The 19,012-nt window shown below is 35.7% G+C and overlaps 1 protein-coding gene and 1 long non-coding RNA gene across 3 annotated transcripts in view; one reads left to right on the forward strand and one right to left on the reverse strand.

The window, feature by feature from the left end:
* Positions 1 to 19,012, reverse strand: part of RSRC1 (arginine and serine rich coiled-coil 1) — a 414,405-nt gene that overhangs the window by 188,325 nt on the left and 207,068 nt on the right. The window lies entirely within an intron of this gene.
* Positions 1 to 19,012, forward strand: part of LOC123000936 (uncharacterized) — a 41,484-nt gene that overhangs the window by 16,980 nt on the left and 5,492 nt on the right. For both annotated transcript variants that reach the window (XR_007189164.2, XR_006409348.3), the window contains 2 exons: positions 11,700 to 11,879; positions 14,733 to 14,893. This is a non-coding gene — a long non-coding RNA (uncharacterized LOC123000936). The remainder of the gene's footprint in view (positions 1 to 11,699; positions 11,880 to 14,732; positions 14,894 to 19,012) is intronic.

The following is a 19,012-nucleotide window of genomic DNA, read 5'->3' on the forward strand; positions in this document are numbered from 1 at the left end:
CAACCATATGCCAATAAATTAAGCAACCTGGAAGAAATGGATGCCTTCCTGGAAACTTATAAACTACCAAGACTGAAACAGGAAGAAATTGACAATCTAAATAGACCAATGACCAGTAACAAAATTGAAGCAGTGATCAAAAATCTCCCAAAAAACAAGAGTCCAGGGCCAGATGGATTCTCAGGGGAATTCTACCAAACATTTAAAGATGAAATAATACCTATTCTTCCGAAGCTGTTTCAAAAAATAGAAGGAAAACTTCCAAAGTCGTTCTGTGAGGCCAGCATTACCTTGATCCCAAAACCAGGAAAAGACCCCATCCAAAAGGAGAATTACAGACCAATATTGCAGAGAAACATGGATGCCAAGACATTCAACAAGATCCTAGACAATAGGATCCAACAGTACATTAAAAGGATCATCCCTCAGGACCAGCTGGGATTTATTCCTGGGATGCAAGGGTAGTTCAACATTTGCAAATCAATGTGATAGATCACATTAATAAAAGAAAAGACAACAACCATAAGACCCTCGCAATTGATGCAGAAAAGGCATTTGACAAAATACAGCATCTTTTCTTGATTAAAACTCTTCAGACTGTAGGGATAGAGGGAACATTCCTCAATTTCATAAAAACCATCTATGAAAAACCCACAGCAAATATCATTCTCAGTGGGAAAAGCAGAGAGCTTTTCTCTTAAGATCAGGAACACGACAGGGATTACCACTCTCGCCACTATTGTTCAACATAGTATTAGAAGTCCTAGCCCCAGCAATCAGACAACAAAAAGAAATAAAAGGTATTCAAATTGGCAAAGAAGAAGTCAAATTCTCTCTCTTTACAGATGACATAATACTTTATATGGAAACCCCAAAAGACTCCACCTCCAAATTACTAGAACTCAGACAGCAATTCAGTAACGTGGCAGGATACAAAATCAAGGCACAGAAATCAGTTGCTTTTCTATACACTAACAATGTAATTGTAGAAAGAGAAATCAGGGAATCGATTCCATTTACAATAGCACCAAAAACCATAAGATACCTTGGAATAAACCTAACCAAAGAGGTAAAGATCTACACTCTAGAAGCTACAGAACACCTATGAAAGACATTGAAGAAGACACAAAAAGACGGAAAAACATTCCATGCTCATGGATTGGAAGAATAAACATTGTGAAAATGTCTATCATGCCCAGAGCAATCTACACTTTCAATGCCATCCCTATTAAAATACCACTGGCATTTTTCAAAGAGCTGGAACAAACAATCCTAAAATCCGTATGGTACCAAGAACGACCCCGAATCACCAAGGAAATGTTGAAAAGGAAAAACAAAGCTGGTGGCATCACACCACCTGATTTCACACTACATTACAAAGCTGTGATCAGCAAGAAAGCATGATATTCACACAAAAACAGACACACAGATCAATGGAACAGAATAGAGTCTCCAGAAATGGACCCTCAAATATATGTTCAACTAACCTTTGACAAATTAGGAAAAAATATCCAATGGAAAAATAGACAGTCTCTTCAATAAATGGTGCTGGGAAAATTGGGACAGCTATATACAGAAGAATGAAACTCAAACATTCTCTTACACAAAACACAAAGATAAACTCAAAATGGATGAAAGACCTCAATGTGAGACAGAAATCCATCACAATCCTAGAGGAGAACATATATGCAGTAACCTCTTTGACATTGGCCACAGCAACTTTCATGACACATCTCCAAAGGCAAGGGAAACAAAAGCAAAAATGAACTTTTGGGACTTCATCAAGATAAAAAACTTTTGCACAGTAGAGGAAACAGTCAACAAAACTAAGGGAATCCATGGAATGGGAGAACCTATTTGCAAACGACATACAGATAAAGGGCTGGTATCCAAGATCTGTAAAGAACTTCCCAAACTCAACACCCCAAAAAACAAATAACCCTGTTGAAAAATGGGCATTAGACATGAACAGACACTTTTCCAAAAAAGACATACAAATGGCTCACAGACACATGAAAAAATGTTCAACATCACTAGCCATCAGGGAAACACAAATCAAAACCACAATGAGATACCCCCTTACACCAGTTAGAATGGCAAAAATTAACAAAACAGGAAACAACAAATGTTGGAGAAGATGTAGAGAAAGGGAAACCTTCTTATACTGTTGGTGGGAATGCAAGCTGGAATAGCCACTTTGGAAAACAGTATGGAGTTTCCTCAAAAAGTTAAAAACAGAGCTACCCTATGACTCAGCAACTGCACTACTGGGTATTTACAGAAAAGATGCAGATGTAGTGAAAAGAAGGGGCACATGCACCCCAATGTTCATAGCAGCAATGTACACAACAGCCAAACTATGGAAGGAGCTGAGATGCCCTTCAACAGATGAATGGATAAAGAAGATATGGTTCATATATACAACGGAATATTACTCAGCCATCAGAAAGGATGAAAACCTATCATTTGCATGGACATGGATGGAATTGGAGGAGATTACGCTAAGTGAAGAAAGTCAAGCAGAGAAAGACAATTATCATATGGTTGCATTCATATGTGGAACATAAGCAATAGCACAGAGGACATTAGGGGAAGGAAGGGAAAACTGAGGGGGGGAAATCAGAGGGGAAGATGAACCATGAGAGACTGTGGACTCTGGGAAACATTCTGAGGGTTTCAGAGGGGAGGCGGGTTGGGGGTGGGGAAACCCAGTGATGGGTATTAAGTAGGGCATGTGTTGCAATGAGCACTGGGTATTACACGCAAATAATGAATCATGGAACATTACATCAAAAACGAATGACATACTGTATGGTGACTAACATAACCTAATTTATTACTTAACTAACAAACTACCCTACAACCCAGCAGTTACACTACTAGGTATTTATCCAAAGGATACAAGCATATTGATTTGAAGGGGCACCTGAACCCCAATGTTTATAGCAGCAATGTCCACAATAGACAAAATATGAAAAAAGCCCAGATGTCCATCCACTGATGAATGGATAAAGAGGAGGTAGTGGACACAATGGACACACACACACACACACACACACACACACACACAGGAATATTACCCAGCTAGCAAAAAGAATGAAATCTTGCCATTTGCAATGACATGGATGGAACTAGAAGGTATTATGGTAAGTGAAATAAATTAGTCAGAGAAAGACAAATATATGATTTCACTCATACATGGAACTTAAGAAACAAAACAGATGAACATAGGGAAAGAGAAGGAAAAATAAAATAAGATAAAAACAGAGAGAGGCAAACCATAAGAGACTCTTAACTATAAGAAAAAACTTGAGGGCTGCTGGAGGGGAGGAGGGTGAGGGGGATGGGGTAATTAGGTGATGGGAATTAAGGAGGGCACTTGATATAATAAGCACTAGGTGTTATATGCACCTGATGAATCAGTAAATTCTACCCTTGAAACTAAAAAAAGTACAGAATCATTTTTTTAAAAGATTTTATTCATTTGAGAGAGAGAGCATGAGCAGGGGGAGGGGCAAAGGGAGAGGGAGAAGTAGACTCCCCACTAAGCACAGAGCCCAATGATACAGGGCTCGATCCCAGGACCCTGAGATCATGACCTGAGCCAAAGTCAGATGCCTAACTGACTAAGCCACCCAGATGCCCCCAGAATCATTTTTATAATATTGTAACCCTATTGTGAATACTACTTTGAAGCCTATTATTTTCACATAAGACATTATAATTAGTCATTCTTTTAAATCACGAATTTTAAGAATACAAACCATGGATGCACTAAATTTTAAGCTATTATTAATTGGACACTTGTTTTTAAAATTTCATGGCTATATATAATCTTTTGATCAATTTTTAATAAATGAATATTTGAAGTAAAAAACATTCATTAAATATCCAGTCGTCTGAAACACTTCAGAATGGGTAATGATACAAATAAACCTATATAAAGTCAAATAAATATTTTATTTATATTTCTATAAACAAGTTGTAGAAAATAATTTATTTGATTTGAATGATTTACTAAGAGATTTTCTAAATGGAATAGCTGCAATTAGGGTATGTTTCACATGTTCCCAACAGTTTTATATGGGCAAAAGAAAAAAAGACAAAAGGGAAAAGATTAGGTGACAGAGGACCTATATGTGAGCCTTGACTGTGTACCCTCTAAGAGCTTTAGTTTCCTTATCTATCCCAGCATGCTTATCACAATGTTTTTGGAAAACAGAAACGTATGCCCAAAAGGAGAATGGTTAAATAAATCATGGTCCAACCCCATGATAGAAGCAGCACAGTAATCAATTTTTATTTATTTATTTATTTATTTATTTATTTATTTATTTATTTGAGAGAGAGAGAGAGTGGAAGAGCACACAAGCGGTGGGGCAGGGGGAGGGGGTTCAAAGGGAGAGGGAGAGAGAGAGAATCTCCAGCAGACTCCAACAACCCTGAGATCATAACCCAAGATGAAAGCAAGAGTTGGACGACTGAGCCACCCAGCTGCCCCCCAATTTTTTAAATGTTTTAAAGACATTATATAACATAGGCAAATACTAAAATCATATTTTTATAAGGCAAAACTATATACATAAACTGATTCAGGTTTGTAAAAAATAAAATTTAAAAATAAATGTATACCCTAGAAATGACTAAAAACAATATGGCAAAATGGTAACAGTAGTTATTTTCTTCTCTATCCTTAATCCTATGTTTTCCAAGTTGGATTTTGTTGTGTGGACCAGGGAAAATGGATACTATGACAAAAGGAAAAATGTTTAAAGATAAAAGAAAAAATTAAAACGTTGTAAAAACTACTTAATTTTTTTACTGTTCAGTAGAAAGTATGTCTATGTCATGCATTTTAATATACTAAAGTTTGCTGTAAAAACTGCAAGAATTATATCCGTTTTCCCTATAATCTGACATTTGACACCCACTCTTACTACTACCATGAAGTTAAAGACATATTTTGCTAAGAGGTAAATTTTATAATGGATAAATGTACTAGCCTTTTGCCTCAGGAGACCTGTGATCAATAATTTGCTTAAGTAATAAATGACAATAATGTACAGAGCCAAATACTGGTCTTTCAGTTAACATTAATCTAATCACAAAACTACTTTGCAATTCATCATAATTAATGATCTCTCCTTAAGAAAAGCCCAAAACCAATGTTGTTTTAGTAATGAGTAAAAAGTATTGGCAGAGCTTCGATTTCTAACTTATCTTGCTAATTTTCTTTTAGAATTCTAATGTAGACAGCCCAAATAATGTACATATATAATGAATACCTTATTTCTTGCATTTTCATTTCATTCTAAAATGCTTTCTTGCTAGTTTCCTCCTGACCCCAATATGCAAATTAAAAATGTTTAAATGGTAGGTAATGACAGGCAATGATGTAAAACTCTCTTACTTTACTAGTGGTCTTATAAATTGATGCACTTATAGATAGCAATTTGAAAAATGTGAAAGGAGCCCAAAGAGTATTCATACTCTGAGAATATTTCCAATTTTGGGACTTGGAAGAAAATATTTAAAATATGAAAGAGTAATGACCACTCAGATATTTTAAATACTTTCCTTTTAAAAGTGAGGGGCAGGAAATAACCTAAATCTCCAACAATAAAGAACCACTTAGGCAAATCTACTTAGTAAGATGTAGTATAACATTTAAAAACAATGACAATGCTAAAAATTTAAAGTATGAAAAATTGCCTGCCAACCAGAAAATGACAGAGTACTACTATATATTAAGAATATCTAAATATTTATAGCTTTTGGCTTGGGATTTTCATTTTAAGAATCTACTCTAATCATTTAAGATACCAACATCAACGCACAAAGATGTTCATCCCAGTGTTATCTATAACACCAAATTACTGAAAATAATTGAAATTAATATACAAGTGATTTTTTAACAATGGAGGAATAATTGGATTTAACCCATTAAACAGATACACTGAGGTGCCTGGGTTGCTCAGCCAGGTAAGCACCTGCTTTTGGCTGAGGTCATGACCAGGGTCCTGGGATGGAGCCCTGCATCTGGCTCCCTGCTCATCGAGGAGCCTTCTCCCTCTCCCCTACTCTTACGTTCTTGCTCTCTCTTCATCTCAAATAAATAAATAAATAAATAAATAAATAAATAAATAAAATCTTTTTAAAAAAAGCTGATATACTTATTAAGTATAATGTAGCTATTCAAATACAAAAAATCTTAATGACATTGAAAATTATTCAAACTACTACTAAGTGAAAATGCAGGACACAAATTTAGATCATACTTCAGATTCAATTTGTGTGAAATATGCACGATAATAAGTATGCAGAGGACAAAGATGTGAAGGAACTATCCCAAAATGTTATAATAGTATGTTCTTACTTCTAATCACGTCTGCAAGAGTAGACAGATGTAAATCTAGATAAAATGACAAAAACCAATTATTTTAGAACACTAGGAAATAACCAGTTGCAGAGAAGAACCTGAGAAATACTGCTGCTTCATCAACTAAGAATGGCATGTTTTGACCTTCTTGCCTGGGGATATTATATTCCCCACTGCCTGAAAGCCAAAAATCCCACAACTTTAGCACCCATAGCTGGTAGGCTTCGTTCAGGGCAATAGCAAAACTAGATTTTGGAAGTGAGAGAGCCCTGGATGGTTGAGATTACAAACTGTCCACATACTCCTGGCTGCCTACTAAATTATGCACATATGCAGAAGATTTTGGAAAACATGGTAAAGACTAAAAGCCTAGGACTTGTAAATCTGGCCTACCTTGGAATGTATTCCTCATCTACACACATCCTAACCATACTGTGGAAGACTTACTGCCCTAAGGTACCACCCGCTGACCACTAAACTATACAGGCACAAGAGAGACCTCCTAACGAGTCATGCTAAAAAAGCAGACACCACCAACAAATATACAAAAACTGGGCTGAGACATCAGCAGCTGAACACTATAGAGGCAACAAATTTCACAGACTGAGTCTAGGAAACATAATTGGCTACTAAAACAAAAGCCCAAAACAGAAGAAAAAAACAGAATTCAGAGTTTAAGAAGTATGAAAGTGTGAACCTAAACTCAAGAAAAAAAGCAGTTAATAGAAAATAACTCCAAAGTGGCACAGATGTTTGATTTAACAAAGACTTCAAAGAAGCTATTATAAATGTGTTCAAAGAATTAAAGGAAAATATGCTAAGAAGGACTAAATAAACAGGGAATTTCATCAGAGAACTTTCAAATTATAGAGAAAGAGACAAATGGAAATCTTACAGTTGACAAGTACAATAACTAAAATGAAAACCAAAATCAAAACAAAACAAAACAAAAAACCCTCACAGATGGGCTCATTAACAGATCTGAGATGGCAGAAGAATCAGTAAATATAAAGACATATCAATAAAAATTACCCGAACCAAAAAACTAAAGGAAAAAATACTGGAAGAAAATGACAGAGCCTTTGTGATCTGTGGAGTAATGTCAAACGTCCTAACATAAATGTGATTTAAGTCCTAAAAGAAGAAAAGAGAGAAGAAAGGGCAGAAAAAAAAATGTGAAGAAACAATGCCAAAAAAGTACCAAATTTGGTGGAAAACTTTAACATTTCAACAATGCTCAACAAATTCCAACTGAACAAATGCAAAAAGAACCACACTTTAATGCATCATAGTTAAACTCCTAAAAGCCAAAGGCAAAGAGAGAATCTCAAAAACAGCAAGAGAAAAATACCATGACATAAAAGGAAAAAATATGATTAATAGCTGATGTTCATCAGCAATAATGCAGACCAGAGGCAATGGGAATGGCATACTTAAACTGTTAGTGGAAAAACACACCTGTAAATCCAGAATTCCATATCCAACAAAAATAAAGACAAAATAAAAACATTCACAGACAAACAAAAACTGAGGTAATTCATTGCTAGTGGACCTGCCCTAATAAGAAATACTGATGAAGTCCTTCCGGCTAAAAGGAAATTAATGGTAACTCAGATCCACTCAGAAGGCACGAAGATCACTGGGGATAGTAAATATACAAATATTTTACAATTTTCTTCTCTTAATTTCTTTGCAAGCCATGTACTTGCTGAAAGCAAAGATTCTAACACCGTATTGTTCAGTTTATAATGTATATACATGTAAAAATCTGTATGATAGCAATAGTACAAAGGAGACGAAACTGGAAGTAAAACTGGTACAAATGGAAATGAACTGGAAAAGAGAGATGAAGTGGTATATTTTATTTCAATGTTATCAGAGTAACTTGAAATAGATTATAATAAGTTAAAGATGCATACTCTAAACCCATGACACACCTTTCTTAAAAGGTGGCCAACAACTAGTTTAGTGAAATACGATTACCCTCTAGGTGAGCTTTTTACTTTCTTGTTATGAAGTAAAATATACATGTGGAAAGTGTACATATTAGGAACATACAGCTCAATGAATTCAGCAAGCAATTTTAAGACCTGTATTAATTCTCTTGTAGCTACTAAGTTTACACTTACCTTCTTGAAAGATCTGCAGATTGCCATGCTCTTTTACATATATTACAATAAATCTAATGTGTTATTATTTTTAAAAGATGCATATTGTGATCTCTAGAGGAACTACTAAAAAAACTTTTTATAATGTTCTCGAAAATTTCTATAGTCAGAATATCACTTGAATACAATGGTAAAAATATATACTGTTTAAAAAAGACTAGAAAGAGGGGCATCTGGGTGCTTCGGTTGGTTAAGCATCCGACTCTTGATTTCAGTTCAGGTCTTGATCTCAGGGTCATGAGTTCAAGACCTGTGTTGGGCTCCACACTACTTAAAAAAGAAAAAAAAAAAAACAACCTAGAAAGAGATGCACCAAAATGGTAATCAAAAGGATAGCATTATAAGAGACTTTTTCCTTTTCTTTGTTGTTTTTGGATTGCAAGTGAAGTAGTTTCAATATTTTTAAATTGCAATATTCCAATGAAATTTAAACCATGCAAAATATACCATAAAAAATATACCAAAACCTCAGGAGATACTAAAGGCATTTAATATGGGTATCATGCATGGGCATCAGAGAGTCTAAGAACCTTCTGAAATAATATGCACTTACATTTTTCTGGACAGAGAATCTACAGCTTTTATCAGATTCCCAGAGGGATCTGTGTGTCCAAAAAAAAGTTAAGAACCAGTGTTCTAAAGTATTAATAAATGACCTGTCATATCCCATTCATTTGGACTACAGATTCCAAGGCATCCTCACCTAATTATTGCCTTTTGAAATGATAATTCACTAATTTAAGTTAGTTCATAACTCTTTAATTTGCCTTTATTCTTATTTCAGAGGCTCAGATCTGGGTGACAGGAAGAGATAGGGTAAAGAGAATATTCTCTGGGCTGCAAGAAAACAGCAAGATGATTATATGAACTGGAAGACCCCTATTCCCGAAGCAAGATACTAAGCTATATAATTCTTACTTTTATTTTTCATATAAGTCTTCAGGCTAGGACCTATAAGTTTATGGTTTTTAAAGATTTCTCAGGTAATCTGATCAGCCAGGTTGGGTATCACTGCTCTTAATTAACAGTGAAATCCTGAGGCCAAGAAGAATCCTGAGGCTGTATCCCTAGCACCCAAAGCAGTGCCCAGAACACAGAGGATTCTTTTTTTTTTTTATAATTTTTATTTTGTTATATTAGTCACCATACAGTACATCCCCAGTTTTTGATGCAATGTTCCATGATTCATTATTTGCATATAACACCCAGTGCACCACGCAATATGTGCCCTCCTTAATACCCATCACCGGCCTATCCCAATCCCCCACCCCCCTCCCCTCTGAAGCCCTCAGTTTGTTTCCCAGAGTCCACAGTCTCTCATGGTTCATTCCCCCTTCTGTTTACCCCCCCTTCATTTCTTAATACAATTTGTTGAAGTAATAAATTAATCTTCTTTTTCATAATATGTGGATAAAAAATAAAATCAGAGAAAGTCAAATTATCATACATATTACACATAACAAATATTCCAAATAAGAAAATACCTACACTCCTTAGATAATAAGTTACTGGTTATATCAGATTTCTGTTTAGATTATTAGTGCTGAAGTCTTCCAGATCTCTGACCTTGATATCCCCACTGATCAAACTAAAAATAACCTCTCATTCACATTATTTTCTAAGGAAAATAAGTCATATTCCTTGAGCCCGCAATACCTCCTGTGCTCTTGAGACCATATCAAGAGACACTTAGATTTAAACAAACCCACTGCTGTTTTCCTTTCCAAAATGGTATCATTTTAGATCACTTCCAAATCCAAGCAAATCTTCCCATACAGTTGCTTAACGTGTTAAAATTCTTGCTACAATAGTAGCATTTTGAAACTATAAACTTAAACATATGAAGATCATAGATTAAAAGTATAAAAGGAACCTTTAACATGATATTCAGAGAAGGTTATTTGACCAGGCAATTCACAGAATATAGAAACCTTTCCTTGAAAAGCCAGGAACTCATTTACCTTGTTCCATCCCGAACAGGCCCAATCTTATGGAAAGAGAAGTCTGAAGCAGTATATACATGCATGCTAGTAGTGGGCCTTATTTGTGCATCCATTTTATTATAAAATTCATTTCAACATTTAAAATTGTTAATGATAATCATACAACGAAAAATTAACTGAATGGAAAATTATGAAAGAATATACTTTTAATGATTAAGTACAGCAGAACACTATTCTGATTAGAAACATAACATAAAATGTGCTGTTTTGGTCCACTCAGTTTTCCACTTACCAACATACATTATAAATGTAGTTGGACAGCCCATATTAAACTTAAATTGAGTTAGATTCACACATTTCAGAGCCTGTGTGGTCAACCTTGGAGTGGGTATATCAGAAATCTAGTACTGACCCAAGAACTGGCTTGCAAAAGAAGTCATTCTTCAGGGAAGAGTGAGTTAAAGTAGACAAGCTGAACCTTATAACAACGTTTTAGCTGTCGTATTTGTGATTTCCAAGTTCAGATTATGTATCCATCACTCAAATTTCTCTTTGATCTAAGCTCCCGCCCCTGCTCTACTGTGGACCTTATTTATGGGTCTTAGGGAAAGAGAGGGGTACAAATAAAAACTCAAAGTTACTTTCACTATAACCTTCCTGAAAACACTCAGGAGTAAAAGGCATTTATGCTCAGGTATTCCCTACCCCTGACAGAATGTAGTGTAAAAAGGGAGACAGGCATGTTTCCTAAGTTCTGACAGAAGTTCATGCAGGAAGATCAGTCACTTCGCCTGACACACAGGGAACACAGCTGGCACATGTGGCAGTACCTAGTGGGATCAGCAGTGCTATAGGGCAGAGGAGGGTCAAAGCAAAGGGAGATTTAAAAAGGAGGGCTGAGGGCCTTCTTCCCTTCCCCCCCTTTTTTCAAACTACTGGGACCTTTGTTTATGAGCACAGATGAAGCAATTCTCCTCAAAACTGCCACAGACACTTGGGGGACACTGAAATCCACCTTAACTAGAAGGACAAAAGTCAGTAAAGCACCTTTTGCAAAAGAAAGTTTAGTTCTACTTTAACACTGGTTTGGTTTTTTTTTTTTTTTTTTGAATGGTTTAGATTACACAGTAGGAAAAAAATCTGTCATACACAGATACTCTGGTATACCTGCAATGTTCATATGTCACCTGTGTCTCCCTGTGTTGCTAGGATACTGTCAAATGATAACATCTCAGTGGATTAATGGCTCTATCACAACCTCTAAAGCAGAGTCCCACCTGGAGTCTAAGAAAGCTTGAGAGCCCCTGAATATATCCTACGAGAATCCGAGGAGAATGTTCAATGAGAATTTTAAAATGTTCATTTAGGGATACTCTGAAAACTACTAATGTAAGTATGTGAGTACCCCACTTCTTATCAAGCAAATCAGTGCAATTTCAGTGCCAGCTTTTATGTTTGTGTTCATAACCATGTCTGGTGCCATGTGATCTTCTAAAATGCTGGTGTTTGCTTTCAATGTATCCCTAAGTGTTACTGGGAGGCCTGACCAAAAGTCAAATGACAACAATGGCCCTCGCATCCACTGCCACACTCATGTTAAATTTTCTGGTAGTTACAAAGACAAAATGACTCTTATTGCAGTTATAATTTGCAACTAAGAAATTTTCACAAAATAATTCTTTAATGTCTCACATTATAATGTAAATTAAGATTTTTTTCACTTTTATGAAGGTAAATCAAAGTACTTTTGATTTAGTATCAGAAGTTTATTCTGGGCTAATGAGAGAAGACTGGACTTATGTTAAAACTTTGTTTGTGTCAAGGGCAGGCCAAAGTCACTCTTGCACAAAATTCAGGGAATCTGCAGTCGACTGAACAGAGAGAACTGGTGGGATAATAAGGCACTGAAAATTGAAACACGTGAAACAGAGTAGGCAGGACAGCTAGGGCAAACTCAAAAACCCTGCGCTATAGCAGCCCTTACTGCATTTATCATTTAAGCTGATATTCTGCTAGTCTGCACACACCACTTTACAATGACTGCAACAGCAGTGATAATAAAAATTTCTGTTAAATATTTTTTAAATATTTTAATATTTTATTACTTTTGGTGGCATTAAATGACTAGATCACCAAAACAATGGCCCAGTAATTAAAATAAGCTTATTTTTCAGAATAGAAAAATTAAAATAATTACAATGACAAAAATCTCAAGATCATTCAGGCAATGTATGAAACATAAAACATTCGATCCAAACTACAATGAGATATCATCTCACATCTGTCAGAATGGCTAAAATCATAAACACAAGAAACAACAGGTGTTGGGAAGGATGTGGAGAAAAGGAACCCTCTTTCACTGTTGGTAAGAATGCACACTGCTGTAGCTACTGTGGAAAACAGTATGGAGGTTCCTCAAAAAGTTAAAAATAGAACTACCCTATGATCCAGTAATTCCACTACTGGGTATTTACCCCCCAAAATACAAAAACACTAATTCAAATGGATAAAGGCACCCCTATGTTCATTGCAGCATTATTTGTAATAGCCAAATTATGGAAGCAGCCCAAGTGTCCACCAATAGATAGATAGGTAGACAGATATATCTCCACACAATGGAATACTATTCAGCCATAAAAAGAATGCAATCTTGCCATTTGCGTGGATAGAGCTAAAGAGTTTAATGCTAAGTGAAATAAGTCAGTCAGAGAATGACAAATACCATATGATCTCACTCATATGTGGAATTTAAGAAACACAAAACAAGCAAAGGAAAAAAAAAAGGAGAGAGACAAACCAAGAAACGGACACTTTAGAGAATAAACTGACAGTTACCAGAGGGGAGGTGGGTGGGGGGATGGCAGAAATAGGTGATGGGGATTAAACAGTACACTTAGCATGATAAAAGAGAAAGAGAAAAGAAAAAAGAAAAAAAGAAAACATAAAACATGCAGGTAAATTTGTCTATCCTAAACCAAACACTGGAAATACAATGTAAATTTAAAAATACCATCTGTATTAAATTGATTATATTGGTTAAGACCTATTTTCACAGATTTTGACGTTTTACTTTTAATTTGTAAAGTCAGCTAGTGAATTTATATTGATATGCAAATTTGTTTGAGAGGTAACTAAGTATACTAAAAGCACGACCTCTGGTGCCTAGACAGCCGGGGTTTAAATCCCAGACCTGACATTTATTAGCTGTGGGATCTTGAACAAGTCATTTAGCCTATCTGTGCCTCCATTTGCTTTCCATAAAATGGAGATAATAATACTGAAACTGTTGTAAGTGGGATTAAAAAAGAGGGGTATGAGCTGTGGAGCCAGACTGCCTGGGTGTTATTGTTACAGTTCAATTTCCATTCTCCTGGGGTGTATTATTTCAGGGTTTTATTGTGCCTAACTCATAGGATTATAGAAAAGATTAGATGAGTGTGAGTGTATATACATTATGTATGTATGTATGTATGTATGTATGTATCATCTATCTGAAGTGCCTAGCACACAGCCAAGAGTTACATGTTACCTAGCATTATTATTGTTACTATATAATTTCATTATTAATATTAGTATTATGATTTTACATTTAAAAAATAGAAGGACTGTAAGGATTTAAATACACACACACACACACACACACACACACACACACACACACACACACATTAAGCAACATTATGATATAGTACCAACATCTATAAGGCGGAGGACGCCTGGGTGGTTCAGTCGGTTAAGCAAACAACTCTTGATTTCAGCTCAGGTCATGATCTCAGGATTCTGGGCTCAAGCCCCACCTTGAACTCCAAGCTTACCAGGGAGTCTACTTCAGGATTCTCTTTCTCCCTCTATCCTCCCCCACCTAAAATAAATAAATATATCTTTTTTTAAAAAAAAAAAGTCTGTAAGATGGGAGGAGTAATAAGAATTTTGTTCTCTTTAAAAGAGTCCATATATGACTAAGCAAACCTAAACCCTTTTTTTAAAGATTTTATTTATTTGAGAGAGAGAAAGAGAGCGAGCATGAACAGGGGGGTGGGACAGAGGGAGAAGGAAAAGCAGACTCTCCCTTAATGGACTGCCCCACTCGGGGCTCGATCCCAGGATCCCGAGATCATGACCTGAGCCGAAGGCAGATGCTTAACCGACCAAGTCATCCAGGTGCCCCCAAATTAAAACTATTTTTTAAAAGTATTTCTCTACTATCCTGTTTATCTTAAGTTATGTTTGTTTCAACAACAGAAAACATGTCATTTCTGAAACTCTTAAGAGCAGTGGCGATCTAGCAACACAGCAAGGCTCACTAATATTCTGATGGTCTACCCTCAACTCAAATCATCTTTGTCTACTTACGAAACACTGAATCAACTACACAGGCACACAGCCTGGCAGCTACTAGTCAGGTAAGTGCTTGACATCAGCCAAACCCAGTGTGGTTTTATTTCTGCTGATTAAGTTTAAGCATTAGATCAGCGAATGAAGTTAAAAACAACAATAACAAACATTTTTTCAGTTTTCAAAAATGTAGCACAACTTACTTAAGACAAATAGAAATACCACCTTTCATACAAGGGCTGTGCTACCTTTTCATACCAAGGCAACCATCTGTGACTTACACATTTTGTTTAGAAATTTTTTTCCTTACACTTTTATGATTCCATGAAAAACTTAAAAATATTTGGAAACAAAATGCGACATAAATCACAATGTATTAGTCTCCTTTTAAATGAGGATCAGAATGAATGTTTATTTGTATTTTGACTTAATGATCTTTATCAAACAATAATAGGCATCTTAGTTTCTTTAGTTTATTTAGAGCTGGTCTCTAAATAAATAAAACCATACAATGATAGTATATATTCTCTGTTACTATGTCAGGACACAGTTTAATTCCCTTTTGCTGGGATATATAATTAAATTTCTTTGTTTGTCTTTGCCATGAATTGGTGGTTAGTTTTTTTCATACAAATTCATGAGAAAAATTTTCATAGGTGTACTTTCCTAAAAATGTCTGGTGCTATGCTCCATCCTGGAGAGTGGATACAATTTGGATAATAGCCAATAGATGGCACTGTCTGCACTAGGTAGCAAAGACCTCCTAGAGGTCTCATTACAGGCACAAATTACTAAGACCAAATACCTGCTCGATCAGTGAATTTGAATTTTTCGTGATGAGGACATCTATTATTAATAGATATTGACAATTTTACACTTAACAGGTACAGAATATGGAGAACAATGTAAGGCAAACCATTTACTTATTTTTTTTTAAAAGATTTTATGTATTTATTTGACAGAGACAGCCAGCGAGAGAGGGAACACAAGCAGGGGGAGTGGGAGAGGAAGAAGCAGGCTCATAGCGGAGGAGCCTGATGTGGGGCTCGATCACACCCTGAGCCGAAGGCAGACGTTTAACCGCTGTGCCACCCAGGTGCCCCCCATTTACTTATTCACCTAAAAATATTTATTGAGTACCTACTATCACTAGGTACCTACTATCACTAGAAGTGAGTAAGATATTTCTCGGTTTCAGATAATCATACAATAATGTGATAAGTAAAACTGTTAATGGAAATATGCACAGAGAAGCACAGGGGCTCATTCTGGGGATGGAATGGATCAGCAAAAGATTTTTGCAGAAATGATGCCTGAGCTGCTCACAAAGGATTCAGGTTGGGGGAGTGAAGTTGTTAGCACATCATATTTTAGACAAAGGGAAAAGCAACAGCAAGGACAAGAAAGTAAATGGTATAATACAATGTGGAAAGGAATCAGAACATAATAAGATAGAGACCTGAATGAGGTCTGTAGCACTCAGGGAGTCTGCTATCCTAAGAAATTTGGACTTCAACCTTTGTATAATAGGGATCCATTAAAGGAGTGACAGGGAGCGGCACCATCAGATTTGGATTTTAGAGAGATCACTGCTAGAACTACGTGAGCATGAATTTCCATGGGATAATACTGGAGGTGGAAATCCACCACAGTGACCATTGTGGAAGTCCAGGCAGCAAGCAACGAAGCCTGACCTGGAGCAGTGGCAACAGAAGAGAGAGGAAGACAATTCTGAGAAATATTTAAGGATATCGCATTCAAACGGATGTAGGCAGATGAGGGAGAAGGAATCTAGAATGACAATCAAGACGACGTATTTCATAGGTCCTTTTGAAATGCCACAGATGACTTTTTACTTGATCCACCACCCTTTTAGTTGCCTTTAATATAAAGTATAAGTTGCTGTCCTTTTACCCATCTCATCTTTTCTCTTTGATAGCATCCTGTACTTTACCTTCAAAACACTTACCAGAATTTGTGAGAATTAACACAAAAATATACATATTATGTATTTTTTTTGCTTTCTCTTCTATTCATTAGATTTTACTAAATCAGGACAGGGTCATCTCTCCTAATCTAGATCACTATTGCATAACTAGCATCCACTCGGGTACACAGTTGATGCTCAACAAATATCTGCTGAAGCAACGTACATTTCTAAAGTTTCAAGTTCTACTCACATTCTGCTTTGTTGATATTTTCCATCAACATCAAACGTGACTTTAGGACACATCCAGTAAAGCAAAACCACAAGAGATGCTGCCTATTCATTAAATACTTTAGCTTTTTTTCAGGGACAGCTTTTCTCACCAGGACAGGAATAAGCCTTTGACATGTCAAGTTAGAAGCTATTTTCCAGTGTAATAGGTAATAGCTGTTCTCTGGTCGGGTCAACTTTCTCCATCAAAGACAACAACTAAAATACCACTCAACAAAAACAAGAAGTTTCCTCCTTCACCTCTGAGTCTTGCCCCGGTTTCAACCATATCTCCTTGCATCTCCTCCTTTCATGGATATTAATTTATTTGAATAGTTTAATCTTCTCAAGGCCATCTTTTTTTTTTTTTTTAAAGATTTTATTTATTTATTTGACAGAGACAGCCAGCGAGAGAGGGAACACAAGCAGGGGGAATGGGAGAGGAAGAAGCAGGCTCCCAGTGGAGGAGCCTGATGTGGGGCTTGATCCCAGAACGCTGGGATCACGCCCTGAGCCGAAGGCAGACGCTTAACAACTGTGCCACCCAGGTGCCCCTTCTCAAGGCCATCTTAAGATATCACAGGGGTTGGTCATTTCCTAAGATTTAACTGTCCCTTAAAGAAAAACCTTTCCCCATTCTCACATTGTAGAGTATTAATTACAGCATGTGTGTGGAGGGGGACGAGAGTGCACTGTGCTGTATTTTAAAAAAACATACCTGGTCTTTCAATGATTTCCTATTTCTATGTCAGTTTCTTTTGACTTTCAAGGAAAAGACTGAAGTAAACTAAAGGAAATAAACATTTATTTTAATAAACCTAAACATAAGACCTAAATTAAAAAATGAGATAAAGCTTCTACTCAGAATAAATATTTATTTAAAGAATAAGCTGTTTCTGGAGCATTTAAAACATTCATCCAATAGACTAAAAAAATGTTAGTACATACTTTGCACAAGACACGTTCAGAATGGTGAGATATAATAAAGAATACAAAAAATGGATTGAACCTTAAGTAATTCAGAGTCTAATATGGAAGGTAAGATAGCCGTATAATGACTACAATAAAGTATTCAAAGTATTAATACTATTAGAGAGGTATTATAAATTGGTATAGTAATTCAGTACCATGAAAGATCAATTTTGACTCAATATATGCAGATAACTTTATGGAAGAAATGGAATTTAGGCTGGTATTTGAAAAGAAAGAGGTAGTATGTAGCTACAACCAAAACGTAATTTATAAATATATATTTTTTCAAGAACAAAAATGCTGCAAACAGTGAGGTTCCCAATAACAAACTCACAAAAATCAGGAGACAGATGGTATTAAGCAAACATGCAAATTAAGCAAACATGCAAAGCTAGTTAAATTTAATATAAAACACCAAGTCAAAAAAAGAAACAAACAAAATCCACCAAGTCAAGATCGTTACAATGGCAAAACTGAGAATAAAGTTAATAAATGTTATTAGGTTACCTACTTAGTAAAATATATATATTCTGAACTGGATTACACTCCAGTCTTCAAAGATTCCAGAGAGCTACTGCTTCTAAATAAAGAACTATCAAAACTCTGATAACGCGAGAACCTGTATTTTAATAAATGCCACTTGTGTCATCGTAGAGTTTCTTCTAGAAATATATACTTACACAGAAACTTTGACAAACCAGGAAGGATAAACATTTTATAAATCATAATAAAGGGACAGTGAGTGAATTAAGGACAGAAAAAAGTAATAAACTATGTTGAAGTAGCATTAAAAACAGATGTTAAAAGAAAATTCAGTGTAAATTTTGCCATTTAAGATAGACACCATCTATGGATAACAACTTATTAGACAGCATTTTAGCCATTATTTTCATAATTTTTTCACGACATTACTTTACACTTGATGCTTATATAACATTCTTAAAATAGAAATCAAGTGTTCATTTTACAATGAGTACTGATTTGTGTTAACATTTTAAACTGCTTTTCTAAATTTATC

This window comes from Ursus arctos, unplaced genomic scaffold (genome assembly GCF_023065955.2).
Source record: "Ursus arctos isolate Adak ecotype North America unplaced genomic scaffold, UrsArc2.0 scaffold_20, whole genome shotgun sequence".
Lineage (NCBI taxonomy): Eukaryota > Metazoa > Chordata > Mammalia > Carnivora > Ursidae > Ursus > Ursus arctos.